At 45.8% G+C, this 22,430-nt stretch overlaps 1 protein-coding gene across 7 annotated transcripts in view; it reads left to right on the top strand.

Moving 5' to 3' along the window:
• Positions 1-10,203: 10,203 nt before the first annotated feature.
• The window catches only part of RAP1B (RAP1B, member of RAS oncogene family), a 461,814-nt gene continuing 449,587 nt past the window's right edge, over positions 10,204-22,430 (top strand). For 4 of the 7 annotated variants that reach the window (XM_086919009.1, XM_086919011.1, XM_086919010.1 and 1 more), the window contains exon 1: positions 10,213-10,342. The gene's annotated coding sequence lies outside the window, so the exon portion shown is untranslated. Of the gene's footprint in view, positions 10,343-22,430 lie in introns of all 7 variants that reach the window. The other 3 variants (XM_086919012.1, XM_086919008.1, XM_086919007.1) reach the window with 2 other exon arrangements.

The raw sequence follows: 22,430 nt of genomic DNA, 5'->3' as shown, positions 1-22,430 counted from the left end.
ATTTCTTTTATGGAACACACTTGCTGTATTTTCTCCATTTTATTTGTAATTCTTAGAAATGTTGTATTTTTTCTTGATTGGAAATATCGACTAATGAATTATTTGAAACTGTAATGATGACTAAATATTAATATTTCCTGAATGAGTACATTTATTTGAATGAACCTGTTATTTAAACACTTTAACTCACATCAACTCACTTTATTGATTTTTGTGAAGCCCCAAATGGAGTTCACTGTTCAGTGTTTAATGTAAATGATTGCTCCTACTCAACCAGCCCTGGAGGAAATCCCTCTATTGGACCCTATATCATTAGAAGCCATTATGGCTCGTGTAAAATCAGGCTCCCCCAGGGATCCCACACCACCCTATGCACTGACCTTGGTTACTAAAAACATCCTCCATGTAATCCTTGATTTGGTCAATGTCTCCATCACCTCTGGTGTGGTCCACCCTGCTTGGAAATGTGCAATGGTGAAGCACTTCTAAAAAAGCCTAATCTTGATCAAGATAACTTGGGGAATTATCGTCCCATCTCTCTCCTCCCTATGCTAAGTGAGATCCTGGAGAGGCACGTTAATGCCACTCTTGTAGAGTTTCTTGAAACTAACAAACTACTTCACTCTTCTCAGACAGGCTTCCATCCCCAACACGGGACGGAGACCGCCCTTTTAGCAGTAACGGAGGAATCCAGGACCATTTTGGATCAAGGTGGTGCGGCAGTCATCATCCTCCTGGACCTCAGTGCTGCATTCGGCACCGTCAACTATGATACATTGATCCATAGGCTTAGGGATATGGGTGTGACAGGTGGCGTCATCACATGGATGCAGTCCTTCCTAGAAGGTTTTTTCCTTTCAGGTCTTTGAAGGCGATGTTATCTCCAAACGTATGTCCCTCAGTCCCTCAGTTGTGGTGTGTCTCAGGGATCTGAGCCCCACACTGTTTAACGTGTACATACGTCCATTGGCAGAGATAGTCCATCCATTTGGCATAAAAATTATAACCTACGCTGATGACACATAGGTCGTGGTGGCCTTAAACCACCAGGAAAAGTAATCGGGCCGCCTTTGAATGTGCCTAGAGGAGGTAGCCAAATGGATGGATCTCTCCTGTTTAAAACATAATGGGGACAAGACCGAGCTCATGCTTCTCGGCAACTCCCCAGTTTTCAATCCTGACCTGCTCTGGCCCAATTGTCTTGGCCCCGCTCCGGAACCCAAAAAATAGATTAAAAGTCTAGGCATCTGGTTGGACCGCTTTCTCAGTTTTGAGCATCAGGCGACAAAACTTTCAGCCACCTGCTGCAGCCTACTGAGGATGCTTCGCATGACACTCCCTCTCCTCCCATTCCAGGCAAGAAGTGTTATGATCTAGGCTCTCTCGCCTGGAATGCCATCTACCTAGGAGCACCGCAACTCACAATCTCCAAGCTCCACACTCTCCAAAACTGTGCAGCTTCTCTGCTTCTCCAAATCTCTTATCGACAATCTGCAAAACCTGCCTTCATTGGCAACCTGTCAGGGAGAGAATCCAGTTCAAGTCCATGTGTATCACACAAAAGGCCTTCTGGGGGAAGGGGCAAATAATCAGTTGTTCCATGATCACCCCATACCAGCCTAGCAGAATTCTCTGTTCCGTGTCCCTCTCTCTCACCACACTCCCAAAAATAAAGAGAGCTAGATGTGGCTGACGCTCTTTTCTTACAACTCTGCCAAACTATGGAACACTCTCCCCCCTTACATACGTAAGGAACCCAACCTGCTGCCCTTCTGGAAACTCCTCAAAAGTTGTTTCTTTCAAAATCCCACCTAATCGTGGTCTCTCTCTGGACACTTCTAACCCCAGTGCTAGGATGCGTTAGGGTAGCCATTGCGCTATATAAATGCTTTTTCATTTCATTCATTAAGTTCTCTTTGTTGATGAACAAATGTCCATACTGTTGTGTTGGCATTCTTCCCGTCACGTGAGGTTGCTGCCGAGCACATGGGGAGAATGCCAAGACTTTAACGTTTGGTAGGGGGACCGTTGGCACTGACAGTTATCTTCGGCTTGAATAGCCTTGCGTCTGCCGCTCTCCCTCTTATGGGAATAAAGAACTTAGACTTCACAGTGTGTCGGAGTTGTTACTTACTACACATACGACCAATAGCTAGAGTTATTTAATGATTACACGTGAAGACTGAGATACATGAATCCACCCTCCGGCAAATGCCTAGAAGAAAAGTGAACACATAAGCACGTAGTATGGTCTGTTAGTCATGCTCAGAAAAGCAGCTTTAGACATAACTGGCAAATCATTGTGTCTTTTGTGAACACCTTTGCCCAATCCTATCTTTCAAGACAAGGGTACTTTGAATTTTGGGACTTGTATTTCTGCTTGTGTGTCAGACATATTTTAAACTTGAATAACAGACTATATTTATGCCAATAGACAGGAGAAAACCGCATTCAAGGAACGACTGGACAACAACGCACACACAGCAAGGAACTCTTCAACATCGTTAAAGAGTTCTCCAACCCCAACGCCGGAAACAATGACATCACCCCTTCGCAAGACCTCTGCAACTCCCTCGCCTCCTACTTCCACAACAAGATCGCGGACATACACAATAGCTTCAGCACTCAACCGACGCACGCCACGACCGAACCACCGCCCCCCACCACCACCCTCCGCGCCTGGACCCCGATCAGCACCGAAGACACCGTCCGCACGATGAACTCCATCCACTTCGGAACTCCTACCGACCCCTGCCCTCACCACGTCTTCAACAAGGCCGACGCTGTCATCGCACCCCACCTGCGGGACATCATCAACACCTCCTTCGACACCGCTACCTTCCCGGAGAGCTGGAAGCACGCCGAACTCAGCGCTCTACTAAAGAAGCCATCAGCCGACCCCACCGACCTCAAGAACTACCGCACCATCTCGCTGCTCCCGTTTCCTGCAAAAGTCATCGAGAAGACCGTCAACAAGCAGCTGGCCGCCTTCCTCGAGACAAACGGATCCCTCGACCTCTCGCAGTCTGGCTTCCGGGCCAACCACTGCACCGAGACCGCCCTGATCGCAGCCACCGATGACATCCGAGCACTGCTTGATAACGGAGAAACAGCAGCCCTCATCCTCCTAGACCTCTCCGCGGCCTTCGACACTGTCTGCCACCGTACACTAGTGCAGCGACTCAGCAACGTCGGAATCCAGGAGAAGGCACTGGAGTGGATCATCTCCTTCCTCGCCGGAAGGACACAGAGATTCCGCCTCCCCCCGTTCAGATCTGAAGCCACCGAAGTCATCTGCGGCGTTCCTAAAGGCTCCTCGCTCAGTCCAACCCTCTTCAATGTCTACATGAGCCCCCTCGCAGACATAGCACGCCAGCAAAACCTCAACATCATCTCCTACGCCGACGACACCCAGCTGATTCTCTCCCTCACCAACGACCCCGCCACCGCCAGAGCCAACCTTCACGAAGGGATGAAAGAGGTAGCCGAATGGATGAAGAACAGCAGCCTGAAACTGAACTCGGACAAGACGGAAGTCCTCATCCTGGGATCCTCACCCTCCGCCTGGGACGACTCCTGGTGGCCCCCCGCCCTAGGCAGTGCACCCAAACCAACAGACCACGCACGCAACCTGGGCTTCATCCTGGACTCCTCCCTCTCCATGACCAGACAAGTCAACGCCGTCTCCTCGTCGTGCTTCAACATCCTGCGCATGCTACGTAAGATCTTCTGGTGGATCCCCACCGAGACCAGGAAGACGGTCACCCAGGCCCTCGTCACCAGCCGTCTAGACTACGGCAACTCCTTCTATGCCGGAACCATCGCCAAACTCCAGAAGAGACTCCAGCGGATCCTGAACGCCTCAGCACGACTCATCCTGGACATCCCCCATCGCAGCCACATCTCCGGACACCTGAGAGACCTGCACTGGCTCCCGGTCAACAAGAGAATCACCTTCCGACTCCTCACCCACGCACACAAAGCCCTACACAACCAAGGCCCAGGATACCTCAACAGCCGCCTCAACTTCTACGCTCCCAAACGCCAGCTTTGATCGACCGGCCACGCCCTCGCCGCCGTCCCCCGCATCCGAAGAGCCACCACAGGGGGACGGTCCTTCTCCTACCTCGCCGCCAAGACATGGAACTCCCTCCCGACCCACCTCCGCCTGACCCAGGACCACCTCGCCTTCAGGAAGTGTAGTGAGCGTTCTAGCGTTGCACGTCACGTAAGTACGTGAGGTGCGGGCGGCCATGTTGGGCTGCGCGCGCAGCAAGGCAGAGGCGCGAGGGCCGGCCCGAGCGGAGGACGTGCTCGGCGCTCCTTATAGTTAATACAAGTAAATAAATAGCAAACTTCAATACTGGCTCCAGTGTCTTATTGGGGGAAGGAAGGAACACTACAATGGCGACGAGGGTGGGATGAGCAACCCCCCAACTCCCCCCCACAACGCAGAAAACAAACGACAGTGCCTGGAGAGCAGGACAGAACCTCGAAGCAGAGGCCCAGGAGAACAGAGGGTTGCATGCAGTGACGTACCGCAATCGAGCACTATAGGGAGCGTGGCAGAGCTGACAAGAGCGCAGAGGAGCGAACAGTCGACCCACTGTGAGTACACTGCCTGGAACTGCGACAGGAAGCGCGCCGAAAGTGAGCCACGACCACGGCCTACAAGGAACCGAGCTGGCTAACCCACCCAAGCGGGAAGGGGCTGAAAGGGACAGTCCCCCACCCCTAGTGCACGGGGAAGAGCAAGACAACGCGCCAGGGAGCCCGGGAGGTCTAGGAAGTGCGCCGCCAACGGCTAAGAGTGAGAAGATGAGCGCGCAAGCGGGGTTCGCCATGGCGCCCGTCCAGTTCCTTCCCAGGCCGGGGGAACCCCTTATGAAATGGGAGGACTGGAAGGAATACATAGACAATTTCATAGAAGTCCTAGAAGACGAAAGCGAAGAAAAGTTCAGACCACCGAGGAAGAAACGTATCTTACTATTGAACCTGGGTCCGGAGGGCCTGAGGATCTATAAAAGCCTAGTTCCAAGAAAAAGAGAAGCCACAGACGATGACGTGTACGCCCATGCCATGGAAGACCTGGACGAACACTTCAAACCATCCGTATGCGTTTCAGTGGACAGGTTTAACTTCCAACAAAGGAAACAACAACCAGGAGAGACGGTGGAAGAGTATGTGGCGGCGCTGTGAAAGCTAGCGTCCTCGTGCAAGTATGCTAACTGGGAAAATGAGTTTATAAAAGACCAAGTGGTGATGCACACCACATGCACGAACGTGCAAGACAAATTATGGGCTGCAGGCGACACCTCGCTTAAAGACGTACTGGTCATTGTCAAAAGGGCTGAACTGGAGCGCCGATGCGCAGCGGCAACAAGGAAAGAAGCAGCGCCCAGCGTCGTAGTGAACAAGGTGGACAACGAAGAGCATCGCAGAGACCACCAGAACAGGAGGCTGTCGGAGAAGGGTCCGGGCAGATGGCAGAGTAACGCAGGCCCCTCTGGTAAGCCGGCGGGAAGCAACAAAAGGTCGTGTTACAGGTGCGGAAGCTGGTCGCACGAGGCGCACGACCGGAAGTGTCCCGCGTTCCGCGCCAAATGCATGTTTTGCGGAATAGTCGGCCATTATGAGAAGGTATGTCGGAAGAAAACCTCTAAGAGTACAGTGAAATACGTCGGCCAGGAAGAGGATGAACAGGAAGTAGTGGCCGAGGAGGAGGTAGTGACGGTGCTCTGCATCTATGAGGAAGTGCTGAGCGTGGAAGGCCATGTTCTGGGAATCGACGGGAGGAGAACGATGAAGCCAGTCCTGGTGATGACGATAGGAGGCGTCGAAATTCAAGTGGTGGCAGACACCGGATCACCCTACACCATCGTCCAGAGAGCCGTATGGGAGGAGAAGTTCGCACCACAACTGGGCCCCGAGCTAGAGAGACTGGACATCTGCCCTGTCACGTATAATGGGGACCGCATACCCATGGCCGGGTACAGGAGGCTAAAGTTTGAATTCAGAGGACGATCTGCCCAGTGCAAGCTCTACGTATCCGTGAAAGGCCCCTCAGTCCTAGGCTGGCTCGACCAAGGCGACTTAGGCATTATATTGGACCCAGGAGGCAAGGAGCAAATTCTGCTAACAGAACAGGAAGATGGGCCGAACCTCGATAAATGGATTAAGGACTTTCCAACCGTCTTCGGGGGCACGGTGGGTAGGCTGGATAAATTCGCGCACAAGATCATTCTCAAAGAAGGTGCGGTGCCAGTGGCCCACAAAGTGAGGAACATTCCGTTGGCGGTGAGGGACGAAGTGAAGATCGGGCTACAGGAGCTAGAAAAGAGAGGGATCATCGAGCCCATCACGTGTGCCGAATGGCTGGTGCCACTGGTGGTGGTTAAGAAACCCAGCGGCAAGGTCCGGCTGTGTGTCGACCTGCGCGAGCTGAACAAGAACATCGTAGTAGAAAGATTCCCCTTACCCCGAATAGAGGAGATGTTGGCCAGCACCAGGGGTATCAGGTGGTATTCCACCATAGACTTAACATCCGCCTATCACCAAATTGCTCTGCACCCGGAGAGTCGCAAATTGACCTCGTTCATTACCCCATTCGGGTGCTATCAATTCCGCCGCATGCCTTTCGGGTTAGCCTCAGCAGCAGCCGTTTTCCAAAAACTTATGCATCAATTGTTCAAGGACATGCCTGGCGTCCAATACTTCCAGGACGACATCTTGGTGATGGGGCGAGACAGATCTGACCATGACAAAAAACTAGGTGACGTACTGGGAATCCTGGAAAAGAAGGGCCTCACGGCAGAGTGGACCAAGTGCAGGATTGGAATGGGAAAAGTAACCTACCTAGGGCATGAAATCGTGGTGCGAGGAGTGACCCCTAAGGCAGAAAACGTGAAGGCGATCCGTGAAGCGCCCCCGCCATCCAACAAGGAGGAAGTTCGATCGTTCCTGGGGATGGCAGAGTACTACGGGAAGTTTGTGCAGCACTTCGCCTCCAAGACTCACCACATGAGGCTACTCACAAGGGAAAACAGTGAATTCCGCTGGTCGGAGGAGGCTCAAGAAGAATTCGACCGAGTAAAAAAGGAAGTATCAGGAGCCATTCCGTTGCAAGGGTTTGACCCCCAAGGAAGCACAGTGTTGACAACCGACGCCAGCGATAAGGGACTGGGAGCAGTCCTCATGCAGGACCGAGGCCAAGGAGGATTAGAGACGATAAGCTTTGCATCCCGCTCTCTGAGTGACACAGAGAAGAAGTACAGTGTGATTGAAAAAGAAATGCTGGCTGTAGTGTGGGCCACGTCTAGGTTCAGACAGTTCCTATGGGGTACCAGGTTCCGATTGAGAACGGACCACAAGCCCCTGCTGAAAGTACTTACGTCGAGCGGCCATGCCGACGCAACGCCAAGGATCTCAAAGATGTCACTTAAACTATTGGAGTTTAGATATGATGTGGAGCACATCCCCGGGAACAAAAACAGAGTGGCGGACTACCTAAGCAGAGCAGCAGCCATGGAGCCAAGTGTGGAAGACAAAGTGGGGACAGAAGAATGGGTGGCGCTCACAGAAGACCAAGAAAAGACCATCAGCCGCCAGGAGTGGAAGCAAGCGTACGAAGAGGACTTGGTGCTGGAAGAAGTAAAATCTCACGTAACAAGGGTATGGCCTGACAAGGGAAAGACCCGGCGAGAACTAAACCCGTACTTTGAAGTCAGAGAAGAACTATCGATGGACGACCAGGGTATATTCATGTTTAGGGGTGAGAAAGTCATACCACCCGCCAACATCATCCCCAAGCTGCTGGACACGCTACATGATGGACACCTTGGCGTTGGCAAGTTAAAACTGAGGGCCAAGCAGAATTACTGGTGGCCGGGAATGGACATCAGAGCCGAGAGGCATGTCAGGGAATGTCCGAGGTGCCAAGAGGCAGACAAAACACTTAAACCACTGCGTCCAGCCCTGGGTAAATTCGACCCTCCAAAGAATCCATGGGAGGAACTGTCCATAGACATCTTAGGCCCTGTCTTAAACGCCCAGGGGATACAGAAGTACATCTGTGTAATGGTAGACCGATACTCCAAGTGGCCGGAGCTGAGAATAGAGGAAGCAATGGACACAGAGACTATTGTAAATTTCATGGCTGAGACGTTTGTGAGGGAAGGTATTCCAAAGAGTGTCCTCAGCGACAACGGCCCCCAATTTCGATCAGAAAAGTGGTCCCAATTTCTGCAAAGGAACGGCACCACAGCGAAGCACACGTCCATATACCACCCTGCAGGGAACGGGTTGGTGGAACGTTTCAATAGAGTGGTGATGGGTTTGATTCAAGCTGCCATCTCAGACAACAAAGACTGGGAGACGGAGATATGGCACATGGTGTGGGCATACAGGATAACCCCCACAGGAACTGGCTAGAGTCCATTCCAGATACTCAGAGGTCGCGAACCATTCACCCAAGACAACAGGGTGTGGAAGGAAAAGGTAATCAAGAGTGAGTGGTCACCGGCCGTAGTGCAAGCCAACCTGGAGAGGGCCCAAGCAGTGTACACCAAGCACTACGACACGCGAAGGAACGTGAAGAACACAGTATTGGAAAAAGGAGAGTGGGTAAGAGTAAAACTGGCCACACTACAAAGGAAGGGTGAAAGCAAATACAGTAAGCCCATGCAGGTGAAGGAAGTAAGGGGCAGGGCGGCCTTGCTGAGCGATGGGAACGTCTGGTCGCAAGACCGCATGGCAAGGTGCAATAAAATTCTATGCTGGAACGATAACAGAACAGACGGAGGAAATGAGGATGGAAGTGAGGCCCCCCTAGAATACGGGGGAGAGGACTTGGACATCGGAGAGGTACAACAAGAGGCAGAGGCCGATGGAACCAGACCGGAGCGGCTGACCGGAGAGGATCGGAGTGTAGGAGAAGCTAGCGCGGCTGCGCTAGGCAGTGGTGACAGAAGTGAAGCAGTGACCGCCACGACCCCGGTAAGACTGACCAGGCGGGGAAGGGCGGTGGTCCAGCCGGCAAGATTCAGAGACTACACATGAGTGAGAACTTGTACATATAATTGTGTTGGGAAAAAAGGGAGATATGTAGTGAGCGCTCTAGCGTTGCACGTCACGTAAGTACGTGACGTGCGGGCGGCCATGTTGGGCTGCGCGGGCAGCAAGGCAGAGGCGCGAGAGCCGGCCCGAGCGGAGGACGTGCTCGGCGCTCCTTATAGTTAATACAAGTAAATAAATAGCAAACTTCAATACTGGCTCCAGTGTCTTATTGGGGGAAGGAAGGAACACTACAGGAAGCAACTCAAGACCTGGCTGTTCGAGCAGTAGCGGCCCCCCCTCCCCCGGCGCCTTGAGACCCTCTGGGTGAGTAGTGCGCTATATAAATGCTTTGATTGATTGGAGATACGATTTTTGAATGCCAAAAATGGCTTCATTTTAGCTGTTTCCTGTCTGATATTGCCTCTGCTTCAATAAAAGTCAACTGGAGAAAATACTTTGCCTATAAAGTATTTTTCAAAATCTCCCACTTTTGGTTTCTAAAACGTTGGCATGTATGTAACTCGGATATTGCCTCTGACACTGTACATTGTTGGTTATGGCTTCGGAAATGATTTCAGCAAATGTGACATTAAAAAAACTGAATTTGTTAATAAAATATTGTATAAGCACCTCAAAAATACCCCAGTTGCTTTTTACGCCGTTTCCACAAAACATTTCGTACACTTAAAAGGCGTAAATGTTTTGTTTACTCAAATTGCTCACACATAAAGGTCCTAAAATGTCACAGATAAGCAAAGTGACAAAATTGCCAGTTATGCTTGGAAGTTAGTTGTTTAATTATAGTCAAAATGAAATCCGTAGTCCACGGCCGTCTTTACTCTTAAAAACTAGTTACACACACACACACCACCATCACACAGCCAGTACAACCAATAATTACAGCCAATAGTTTAGAAGAAAATATACTAATACGGGAGAAGATTGTGTTGATATTGGATTGGTTGAATATATTCCTGTAATAGGATTGGTTGGAGAACGTGAAATTAATTGTTGATTGGCCGTCAGCCTCTATTGCTCTACAGTGGTTTAAGATTGGCTGAAGGAACTCTTGACATGTCTCCATTGGCTGTTGGCGGTTGCAGAAAGGACGGAGCCTGTTAAAGTATTTAGCTGCTGCACGTCACCGCCTTCCGGCAGTGGGCGGGCTTTAGTGATGTCAGCAGCACAGGGATGTTGCCTTCCTCTGCCTGTCCGTCTAAGTGAGCTGGTGCTGGGGCCCGAGACAGCCGGAAGAGTCCAGTGACCCGTGCCAACGGGATCGGTGCTGGTGAGTAGACCCACCCCACAAGACGGTTTTGATCTAAATGGCATCTGCCTCGCCGCAATAGTCGGTCGCCGAAAGCATGTCAACTCCTACCAGCTAACCCCCTTCTTCCTTTTCCTGACTCTGCTCCATAGCAGCCTGCCTGGGCCCCACCCTGTGCCGCTACCGCTGACTGGCCCTTCTGCATTCACGGAGCTATCCGTGTCTCACATCTGGAGAGTTCTGCTCTTGTAACATCCACCTTTAGACTGCTTTCCGCCGTTAGTCGCGGGGAGGGCGTCGGTAGTTAGACGGGCAGATCGTTGCTTGGAGTGACTGCCCAACCCCTCGGGAGGGTGGGTGGGCAGCGCCCAGGTCTCCGCCCAACCACCCGAGAGACTGGACTGACCCCCCCCCCCCCCACACCTCTTGCACCCCCATCTCTGCACACACCGCAGATGGAGGTGTGACCCTTAAAAAAACATTCTAATCTTAGTGTTTAGGCAGAATTATTGGGGTGTGTGAACTGCCAAACCCTTTTGAATGCATTGCAGAACGATGGGTTACTTACGGTTTTATTTCAGGAACTGCAAGCTTACATTTGTAGAACCTCCCTTTCGTGCGTTGTATTCACCTGTCAGACTTGGGGAATGGATACCCCAGTAGATTTAAATGGCTGCCTATTTGTGGAATTTGTATTGCCACACTATACATTTTAATTAATGTGGCTATGTAGCTCCAAGTTGAAACTACAATCCCCACGCTGTATTATTTACGCCGTATTGTGCATGATACTTTTGCAGAATATCCTTTTGTCGTTCAGGGGTTAATGTATTAAATTGATTACTTTTAATTGTGTTGATTGAGAAGAATTACATTGTCTGACGTGTGTACAGTGATGCTTTGATGCAGTTAAACAACTGTTTTGCCCAAAACCTGTGCATAATATAATTTGTACACATTCTTTAATATAGTTTTGTCTGTTGGTGTATATACATTAGAAGCCGATCAGGGAAGCGTAGGAGAAATTGCTGTTAATATAGATTTTCAACAAGTTCTGCAAATATGATGCTGTAACACAATGTCAGAAAATGTAATTTTATTGGAGGGCAGAATGCGAGTTGCACTCTAGGAATGTTAATTCTGCTGGATAAAATTAGTTATTTGTTCAGGAGATCGGTTATCAGATTATGTAGTTTGTGTTTAAAGAGTTTTTTGTTTGTAGAAATTGGCCATCCATTTTAGTGGCACTATCATAAACATCTGCTGATCAAGATTGATAACACTAGTGAGGAACATGGGTAGGTGTGGCAAAGACTTATGCACTGATCAAGAAATGTTAATAATGTAGTTAAATGTATTTGGTGGATTCACTAAATTGAAGGGATTTCTAGAATTCAAAGATGGCCCCACAAAGCCAAGTTGTTCCTGGTATATTGTATGTGTTTTACTAATACGGCTGGCAAATGTGTGTGTGCATTGTCACTTTACTAAAGGATGCTGCAAAGAGATGGTGCTAAAATGTGACAGTTTAGCAAAATGTTTTTGCCTTTTTTTTTTTGGTCAACATTTTATTTTGAAAGCAAAGAATCCTCAATCCTGCTTTCAAACTTCGGCAAATATTTGCATGTAATCCGAGAGCATTCTGGGAGCATTATACTTCGCCTCATAGTGCTAAACATTGAAAACGTGTGTACACATTTTCGTTCTGGAAACACTGTCTGTAGTGCAGTCTGAGCTTACAACATATACTTAGAGCGCACACCCTAATAATAAATGCTTTGCATTAAAGAACCATGAATACAAGTTTGAACAGCATTAACACTGAGACACAAATATTACCTTAACTTTAGGGCAATGCCTTTTCCTGATCCGTACTGTAAAGTGGCATCCAAAGGGTTCGTGCTGAGGGGGGTTGGGCCTACTGCCCCAAGGACCAAGTACATGTGAAAACTTGTTGCCCTTGACCCCAAACAATATGTCCTGGGCGTTGGGTTATAGGAATTCCACACCCCCTGCATGCTGCCATGGGTCAGGCCCCTACCTCCCAGAAAAATAAAGGGCAAAATATGAATGCAAAACATCTCAAATTCATAACAGAAAATAGCTAATACACTATACATATGCACTTTGGTTTATTAAAAATAAAGGCTGGCAAGTTCAGAATTCATTGATGTATTTATTGTATTTGATTTGTTATCCAGCATCTAAGTACTTTGACGGAATGCTGGATTTCACAACCAATATGTTTCGCCACACGTTGGCATCAGGCCAGGGACAATTTTTACGTTGGGCAGATGATATCTATACAGTTGGTTTATCTAGTATGGTGATTACGTCACAAACTGGGCAGTTACGAAAGATTGTGAAGTTACTCACTGGTAATGTTCTTACCGTCGGACAGTAATTCAGTCCAATGTAGGTTAAGAAGCAGTTAAGTTATGGATTCAAGATCTGGTGTTCAAGTGCTGTTGAGCTGTGCAGCGTTTAAGTCCATGGCCTGCTTTCAGCTTCAGGTAAGGTTGGTGTGTTTATGGATCCATCCATTGTGCGGTCTGGATAGCAAGGAGTTGTACGCTTTATTTATTTGTTTGTTTGTTTATCAGAAATCTTCAGCGCAGACCCTTCTGATTTTCTTAAGTTTCAAGCAGCAGACCTAAGAGACTCTTCCCCTCTCAGATACGTAGTCCCAGTTCTCTGGGTCAAGCAGGTGGTCACTCCTTACCAATGGGAGCAGGGCTGCTCCCCAAGGATATTTTATTTATTTAACCTCTTCCACGCTGATGCGAGCTGGGCTCGTCATGGCGTAGCCTCCTCGCACGCTGATGACGAGCCCAGCTCGTCACGTAAAGTGCGTTTTTAAAAATCTCAGCGTGCGAGCAGAATTCCGCTAGCGCGCATGAGGTTAAGAAGTTTTCTATAGTGCTGTCCAGACCCATGGGTATCTGAGCGCTTTACAGTAGGTGCATAGCATATAATCATCGGATACAAGACATAGGAGCGACATAACAACCGACGAGTGTCAAAGTAATGAGCAGCATATTGTAGTGCAGGACATTTTTGGCTTCGAGATTCCTCGGATTCTTAAGTGTGGAGCAGAGATCGATGATAACTGTCTGTCCCAATCTGTCCACTTCCTAGGGAGCGGTCGAGGAACAGGGTTTTGAGTTGTCTTTTGAATTCTACAAAGGAGGGAAGGGTTCTAATGTGCGGGGGAATTTCACATTTGGGGGGCGCTTCCCGTGAAAGAACGGTCCGCTGTTCTTTTCCTTCTGGTTTTAGGTGGGATGAGTAGGAGGGAGTTTGAGCTTCTCAGATTCCTGGATTGGCCAGCTTTTGTGAGTTTTTTTCGCCAGGTACTCTGGTTTGCCGGTGTGAAGGGCTTTATGGGTTAGACAGGCTGTTCTAAAGCTACTTCGCATTTCTACTGGAAGCCATTTGAGTTCCTTGAGTGCAGGAGAGATATGATCAAATTTTTTGATGCCGGTGATCATTCTCGCGGCCGCATGTAACGTTGTTTTGATGGGGGCCAAGTGCAATTTAGGGATTCCTGTTAGGACTGCGTTCCCTTAGTCCAGTCTTGACAGTACCAGAGATTGGGTGGCCTGTTTTGAGATCATTGGTTGGAATTGGCAAAATGTTCTAAAAAATAAAACAAAGTCTTCAGGGAGCGTGAGGGGATTGAAATCCCATTAGACTCCCTTAAGCCTTTGTTCACAGCCACAGCTGTGAACAAAGAAACATTGGAATATTGGAGCTCCAGGCTTATACCAGCCATTATAAGCCCAGAGCTACTCCATTGTTTTCAATGGAGCTCCCAACATTCCAATGTTCTAATATAATGTACCTGCTCTGACCCAGTTACAGTCGCCTATAGTTATGCAGGGTTTTGTAGTGGCCCCAACTCTTTTCATATCATACATAGAGCAGCTAAAGGTCCTAATGGAGGATTCAGATGTGTTCGCCCACCTCTTTGAAGATGACACTCAATTATTTACTTACTTGCTGACTATCAAGTACAGTCCAACAACCACATTAAAATAGGTTCTCTCAAACCTCTTAGGTAAAATCCTGAGAAGACTGAAATCATGCCCTTTGCGCCTGAAAATGCCAATTCAATACAGAATGTCTGTCCAAGCTCTCAATATACTACATCCTGATATTTTCAAATAAGTTCATGCCATACAATAGTAGCCCATGACGGGAAGCAGCTGGCAGGTCCTGTATCCCAACAGCAACTAATTCTAACTGCTGAGGAATTAAAGGCCACCATTTTACTCCAGAACTTGAGTAACATTCAAACCATTACAAGGTAAGTATGTACTGAAATTAAAGTAATGACACAAACGCTGAACTCAATACTACAACACCTCCTCCCTTTAAAAAGGAACCCAAAAACAAGGACATAATACCCAAAAAACATCAGTACATCTAATAATCATTACATTTCCTTTTAACTTACACAGTGCGAGAACAAATGGGCATACTTATTTTACTGCACCTTACAACGTTGCTATCCCGTCCAGGATCTGGAATCAACTGTGAAACATTTTGTGATGAAGCAGGATCACGGACATGCAACTGTTTATAAGCACCATCATTTTACTACGACCAACACGATCAATCGGAGCCGATATTCTCACAGGATTTCCTTCCAATAATCTCAGTTTATTGTCAAGTGAGTTTCGCCAACAGTCCTCTATTCCACTATCCCTTGTCCTGGAGTAAAACCGCACCTATACTAACTTAAATCACTCTAATAAGTGGCGAAAATTTGGACTTCCCTTTCCTGCCTCTGATTGGGATTTTGATTAACTGCTAATTTCCTAAAACAATATGTTTTAGCATGTGCATTATGCTTCCCGTCAAAGATACTTTTGATCTTGGTCTGACTAACAGCGACATTTAAAGAAATCTCAAACATGTCGTATTTAATTACGATATTCTTAAACCTTCTATCCTCAAGGCAACCAGGAAACAAACTGATGTGAACTTCTTTTCCCCGAGTTACCAATAAAGGAGTAATCACGGTTGTACAGTGTGGAGATGCATTATAACTACACTCCTTTTTCTTGGCAAAGTTACACACCTCATGGTCAGATGTTAGAGAGCAGTTTCTATGCACTTTTTATGAACATATTACCTCTTTCTAATAAACCATTTGAGGATGGTGAATATAGAGAAACTTTCAAATGGTTTACATTATAGCACTCTAAAAACACGTGCATAGGATCAGAAATTAAATCTGTATCGTTGTCAGTGTCTATTTATTTTGGGTGACCTTATAACTTAAATACATTTTCAAGAAATATTAATGGCCGATTCAAATCCATTTGGACTAATAATCAAGTAAATGAATCGGGTACCTAGTAGTGCCTGGCAATGTTGAATATGTACTTGAAAAATCCAAACCCATTTTGTTCCATGCACCATATGGAAAAGAAACTGGGTCCAAAGGTGTGTCTGTGGTCTTCCAGTGTTTTTCTGAAAGAGAGCAATTATCAATAACAAACTTGAACTGACTATCCAAGAAAGGGCACCAAGAAAGTTGTTCACTATTTTGCAAGTCTTGGTCCTAGCCAAATGCCCCAGGTGAGCCAATAAAATTATATCTTACCCCGTAAAGGTGGCACATAGTGCTTCTCGACCATGTCATTTGCTACAGACCGCTTTACAGAAACTTCCTAAAATGTTTGTTTTCAGTTCTCTTGACAAATACTTAACCTCAGGCCAGCCATTCACAATAAACTCCTTGATTTTCTGCAAGTTCTTGTCACTCTGATATGCTTCCATCCAATCTTTTTCAGTCTCCTTCGCATTGCACTCACTGATGGCATCCGATACAGCCACAATACATCAGTGTTATCAGAAAAATGTTTGACAATAAAATTGTACTCTTGGAGTTTTGACACTAATTTTACCAGTCTTGCTAACAAACTACCTAAGCTACGTCTACTCAGGATGTGCACCAAGGGCTTATGGTCCAAATATAATTCCAACTTACAACCACATAAATACATTTAAAAGTTTTTGCACAGCCCATACATATGCAAGCCCCTCATGTTCAATGATTCTGTAATGTCATTCTCCCTGCTTCAATGCTGTAGAGGCAAAAGCTACTCTTTGCTTTTTTTTCCAGTCACCCACTGACTGATTACAGAACCTAAGCCAGTTAAACTAGCATCCACAGTGATTACAGACATACTTTACATGAAATGCCCTCAATGCAGGCTCATCTTCAGTCAGTTTTTTAACATTGTCAAACACAACAATCAATTTGTTTGTCCACAAACATTTCTGCCCTTTCCTTAACAAAGCTCTTAACGGCTCCATAACTTGTGCATAATTTTGCACGCAACGGTCATAGCACACTGCTAGACCTAAGAATGACTGAAGAGCATCTCTCTGTTGGTGGCTTCGCATCTCTGTAATCAAACATCTTGCTGTAATCAAACAAAACTTAGATTTTAAGCCTGTTGAGAAACAGTATTTCCTAAACATTCTAACTCTTCGGTTCCAAATGTACACTAGTCCCGCCTAACAGTCATACCTCCTTTTTGACTGGATAGTTAGTACTCTCCTTAAGATTTGGTTGTGCTCTTTCATACGTTTGGCAACAAACAAGATATTATCTTGATATGCCTGTACTTCCTTTAGGTCTCTAAAAAATAATTATCCATACATTTCTCGAATATGCTAGCTGCCAATGCTAGCCCAAACGGCAATCTGTGTTATTTGTAAGCAACAAATGGTGTTAAAAAGGTTGTACGATCTTTGCAATTTGGCCGTCAAAGCGATTTGATGGTAGGCCGTATATCGATAATTAGGAATAATTTTGCCCCTCCCAAAATCATGTACTTTAGGTAGTGGATGACAATCGAACAGTATGTTTTTATTGACGGTGCTCAGATCATGATATAATCTAATCTCTCCAGATTTCTTTCGAGCTCCACCTACTAGAGACCCAATGTTACAAGTCACTTTATTCAATGATACATTGAACACAGGTCTTTAAGAACCTGCTTTAGTTCTTCTTTGACACTGAGCAGAACAGGATGTATTTTGTGGACTACAGGTTGTGCTTTAGACTTAAGTTTAATGTGATGTTCGAAACCCTTGACAACACCCAGTTGCTCTCAGGAAATATCATCAGAATCATGGAATATACTCTCAGTTGTTTCCCCAACACTACCAACATAAGCTATGGGCATATCTCTGACAAGTACAGGATTCCCTGACCCTGGCTTGAGATATAAACCCAATTTTGCCACCCAGTTATATCCTTTCCTTTAATTGCAACATACATTTTGATAACTGTTTCTCTCCCTTAACATTTTAGATTAGCTGTGAATTACCCCAACATATCAATGCCATTTCCTCCATATGCCTTGGAATTTACTTCAGCTGGCAATGAAGTCACCCTGCCCATCCAACTATTCTAAAATGTGTAATCTCTTTTATTATTGATGGATGAACCTAAATCGGGTTCATCACAAAGCGGCTCCTTTACAGAAGTCGCATTTAATAGAGAATTACATTTAACTGTAAGAACCACATTGCTGAGTTTTTTTTCTGAGCAAATGTCCTCCACCATATCTATACTACTGATTTTTCACCGGTGCATTATTACTTTCACATGCAACCTGAAAATGACCATTTTCTTTCACACAACAAACATTGTTTCCCAATATATGGACATCCTGGGTGAATACCAAGTAGATTTTTGCACTGGAATTTTTTTAACTTCTCATGTGTGTTCATAAGATATACAGGATCCATGTGCTGTTCAACATCCGATATCGACACAGCATTTACTGCAGTTTCTCAATTTAGACATTTCAAGGAAACCATGGATCTCTCTATTCCCATGGCCAAATCAGTGACTTCTTAGAGCCTATGTTTTCAACAACTCAGAAATGTTTCCTTAATTTTTTTTTAATAGCAATTGATACCAAATTGGTCTAAAATAAAAATATCCACATTCACTCCACATATGCACGTTGCTGCGAATACTGTTAATGCTGACACACATTCTTCAATGCTCTCCTCCACATTCTGTTTCCGTTTAAAGAAATTCTTTCAAGCATAATAATTTATTTATCCAAATACTGTTTTTGTAACTTTATTTGCTTCACTATAAAAATTCCAATTTGCATCACCAGATTGACCTTTTGGAGTAGGTACTGTAGGTAGATTATCAAAAACCTGCTGAGCAGCTTGTTCGAGACTGCGCAATAATAATGCATATTTAAGTGTAGAACTATACCCTCTGGCATCCATGGCTACCAAATGCTTTTCAAAAAACCTCATTGTGACCACTTCATCTGAGACTGACCGAAGTGGAGGCCGTAAAATAATTTGATGAAAATTCGCCATGATGCCTAAAAATTACTACAAGTTAAAGTAAGGAACAAGGGTCACCAAAAGACAACCAACAACAATTAAAACTTTCATAAATTGCAAACTTTTTTTCTTGTGGAACAATTCTTGTACCTGTCCATCCGGACATAGTATGTCCTTGATTAAAATCACAATGCCAAGTTGAAAAGTGGTTGTATAAACAGTACCAAATGTGAGGCTGCAATGCAGCTTCTAGGATGAGCACTGCGACCAGATGAAACTAAAATGGCGGCCTAGGTTCTACATCATTCCACAGTAAAGATGGTGGTCACTTTGTGATACAGTGCATTCGTACGCACGAAAAATCAGCAGAGTGTGAGGAGACTAATGATAAAGGCTTGCAGCTACCGATCCAGCGAGAGCTTGCGGCAAAGTAGCTCGTGCGGCGTAGCAGCCCTCTGCTCTAAGACTCTCGGGGCGATCCCCAAATCCAATGATTCCCTCGCTGAGTGAAATGCAACCAGTGGTGAGGCGGGGATTACCAGAAATACTGGTGAAAACCAGCAACCAACTGGAACTGGTTGATGCAGAACTGAGCATTAAATGGCAAAGTCGAGCCCGTGGGCTGACCACAAGTGGAAGGGACTTTTGTCACCAATATGTGGTATGTAGATGTGGATCCATAAATTGCAAAGAAATATGTTTATTCTATATTATAGTAGCCCAAGACAGGAAGCAGCTGGCAAGTCTTAGATCCCAACTATTTTTCTTTGCTTCTTCTGAAATTAATTTCTATGAATTTACCACAGTTATCATGTTGATGCTAATCATCACAATGAAGATTCGACATCTACCTTTTTTAAACTTCACCTTCTCCTCCTCGCATTCATCTCTGCTTTGACATATTGGACGCAGATTCAACCATTTTAGCACTAAGTTTTAAAAAAAGATACATTCTCAACCTAGTTCAGTGATGTTATCTGCACATGATGAGTTTTTTGATTTCCGTTCTGCCGCTGCCGACATTGGCAAGTTGCATGTGATAACTTGATCCAATCCTTTCTTTTAATCAACAGCATATTGCATTACATTAATGGGTAGATATACCCTTCTAAATGTAAAGGAAAGAACTACTTGTCTCAGAGCACATTTTTGCTTTTCAATCGCACATCATAGCACTGTAGGTTGATTGGAACGTCGTAATAATTACACAACAGTTTGCCATTGCTGACAATACAGTGCCAGGATAATAGACCTCTTTATTGCAGCCATGCAGTTTTAATTGTGTAATTGCTTTGACAAAGCTACTTAAAGCGCATTCATATCATTTGCAATTTCACACCAGTAGCTTTTCTTCTGTTAGTTTGAAATCGGTGTTAGATGCGCCATTGTGCATGTGAACATTGAACTATGATAATAGTTTAAATTCCACGGCTGCGTGTTCACGCACAGGGGTCGCAGGGTATGTGTGAACAGAACAGATAACGTTCTTGACTATTTTCAAAATCGCTTTCATAAAAGTGACACCTTTTTTTTTTCCTTCAGTGTAGCACCCATAATCCAACAAAACATTGAAAAAAACTGAGACTTAATATTTCACCAGAATGTTGTGACAGCTCAAGATTGTAGTCCTGCCACTTTGGTTTACCAACACAAAGCTAAGCTTCATGTGAACAGGACGTTATCCACAGCCTTTTTAGGTTTCACCTGCTCAGCGCTTGAAGCTCTGTGATTGTGAAATCTATTGTATTTAAAAGATCATAAAAGGGGCTTCACTTCTTATTTGTTTATGGGCTTGTCACTTTAGTTTTCCTTTGTTTCCATTGGCTAAGTGTTACATTTCCCAGTGCCCAGAATAACACAATCAAAAAAGGTGTGGATGTCATCTGCCTCAACCAGGCCACATCTGGGACACTTAGGGGGGAGGACTCACAAATTTCGCAATTTTTTTGGGCGTGTAATACAGCCTATTGATGACATAAAAGTTTTTTTTTTTTTTTTTTTTTAGAGAAGCTGGCCTGACGAACTTATATAAGATTTGGAGGGATGACTCATATAGACTAGCTGAAGCTTCTTCCAGCGTGGAGGAATTCTAAACCAGATGAAGTGGAGGGGTCTGTAGATCCTCCGCGTCTAACTGGCTTCTATACCAGAATCCCACTTCTTTTTCCCTGGGGTTAGGACAATGGAGGGCATTCTCTATCTCCCAATTACCACCAATATTCTCTTTCTCTGCCAGGAACCAAGAACACAGTTGCATATATTTGAATTTGGTAAAGGAGTCCCCTATCTTTAATCTCGGGACCTCCCAAGGGAGAAACCCCTCAGATGTTACGAGGTCAGACCATACCTTAATCCCTGCTCTCCTGATGGGGGACGATAAACTATCTCTGAGACATACGGGTAATCCCGGGGAATCCCAAATTGGGGCAAAGTCGGAGTAGTATCTTATACCCCATCTCCCTTTGACTTTATTCCAGACAAGAAGGGCTAGTTTTTAAACCTTCAGTCGGACTTTCTTGTAAAATTTTGGCGCTCCAAATTTATACAAGAAGCCGGTATCTCCCCCTCAAGATTAGCCATTGTAGTCAAAATCTGACCCCAATTGGAGTCGTCGGGGCTAGAAAGCAGACTACGTATATTTTTTAGCTGAAAGGAAAATGAGTACTAAAGCACATCCGGCAGCGCTAGACCTCCTTTTAAAAGGTTTCTTTTTAGCTTATTCCAGAGACTGGAGTTTTTATTCGCCCATATGAAACTGCCTTTTACCCTGGATTTTCCCCAGAAGTTTGTCAGGAAAAACCAAATGTATAGTACTGAATAGGTACGTCAATTTGGGCAGGATGACCATCTTAACCAAATTCACACGGGCATATATTGTGAGAGGAAGGTTCTGCCATCTGGAGAAAAGTTGGTCAATCTCCTTGGCCACCCTCTTAGTGTTAGTCTGGTTGATGCTGTTTAGGTCCTGTGTTATTATTATCCCCAGATACTTAAATTTACTACTACTGGTGCCTGCCCAGTTATCTACCCCCCAGCACATAACCTCGGTTTTGGAGTTGTTAATCCGGTAGCCAGAGTACAGACCAAATTCAGGCAGAGCAGCCTCCACCCTAGGGAGCACATCCGCCGGGTTACTGGCATAAACCAGCAGATCATCAGCGTATAGTGCTAATTTACAGCTAAATTCCAGAACTCTAAAGGGAGTGATCATATCGTCTATCCTCAATGCCTGCACAAGGGGTTCAATATAGATATCAAACAGAAGGGGCGAGATAGGGCACCCCTGCCTTGTTCCCCGTTTTATATTCAAGCACGGTGCCAGGAGGCCATTTAAGAGTATAGCAGCATAAGCGCCCTCATAGCACCTTCTAAGTGTTTCTATAAAAATTGTTCCGAAACCCATAGTTCTTAAAACTTCCCATAAGAAGCCCCAGTTGACACGGTCAAAAGCCTTAGCCGCGGCATTCGCAGCCACTGCCAAGGGCTCAGACCGTGCCAACGCAAGATCAATACTGCCTATTAATTGCAGAGTTAGCTCTTAAATATGTCTACCAGAGACAAAACCCTTTTGATCAGAATTAATAAGTTGTGGAGCCAACTTAGGCAATCTCCCTGCCAAAACGCTGGTACACACGTGTAGGACGTTTTCATGCGTCACTGGGGAATCTAGTGAGTGTGCGCTTTCCAAAACCTGCTATAATCTGCGTTTAGCAGGGAGATAGGCCTGTAAGAGTCTGCCTTAAGGGGGTCTTTCCCTGGTTTTAGAATA

The sequence above is a fragment of the Lissotriton vulgaris genome, chromosome 1_1 (assembly GCF_964263255.1).
Source record: "Lissotriton vulgaris chromosome 1_1, aLisVul1.2, whole genome shotgun sequence".
Taxonomy (NCBI): Eukaryota; Metazoa; Chordata; class Amphibia; order Caudata; family Salamandridae; genus Lissotriton; species Lissotriton vulgaris.
The sequence above is the reverse complement of the archived record's forward strand: the minus strand, read 5'-3'. Positions and strand labels throughout refer to the sequence as shown.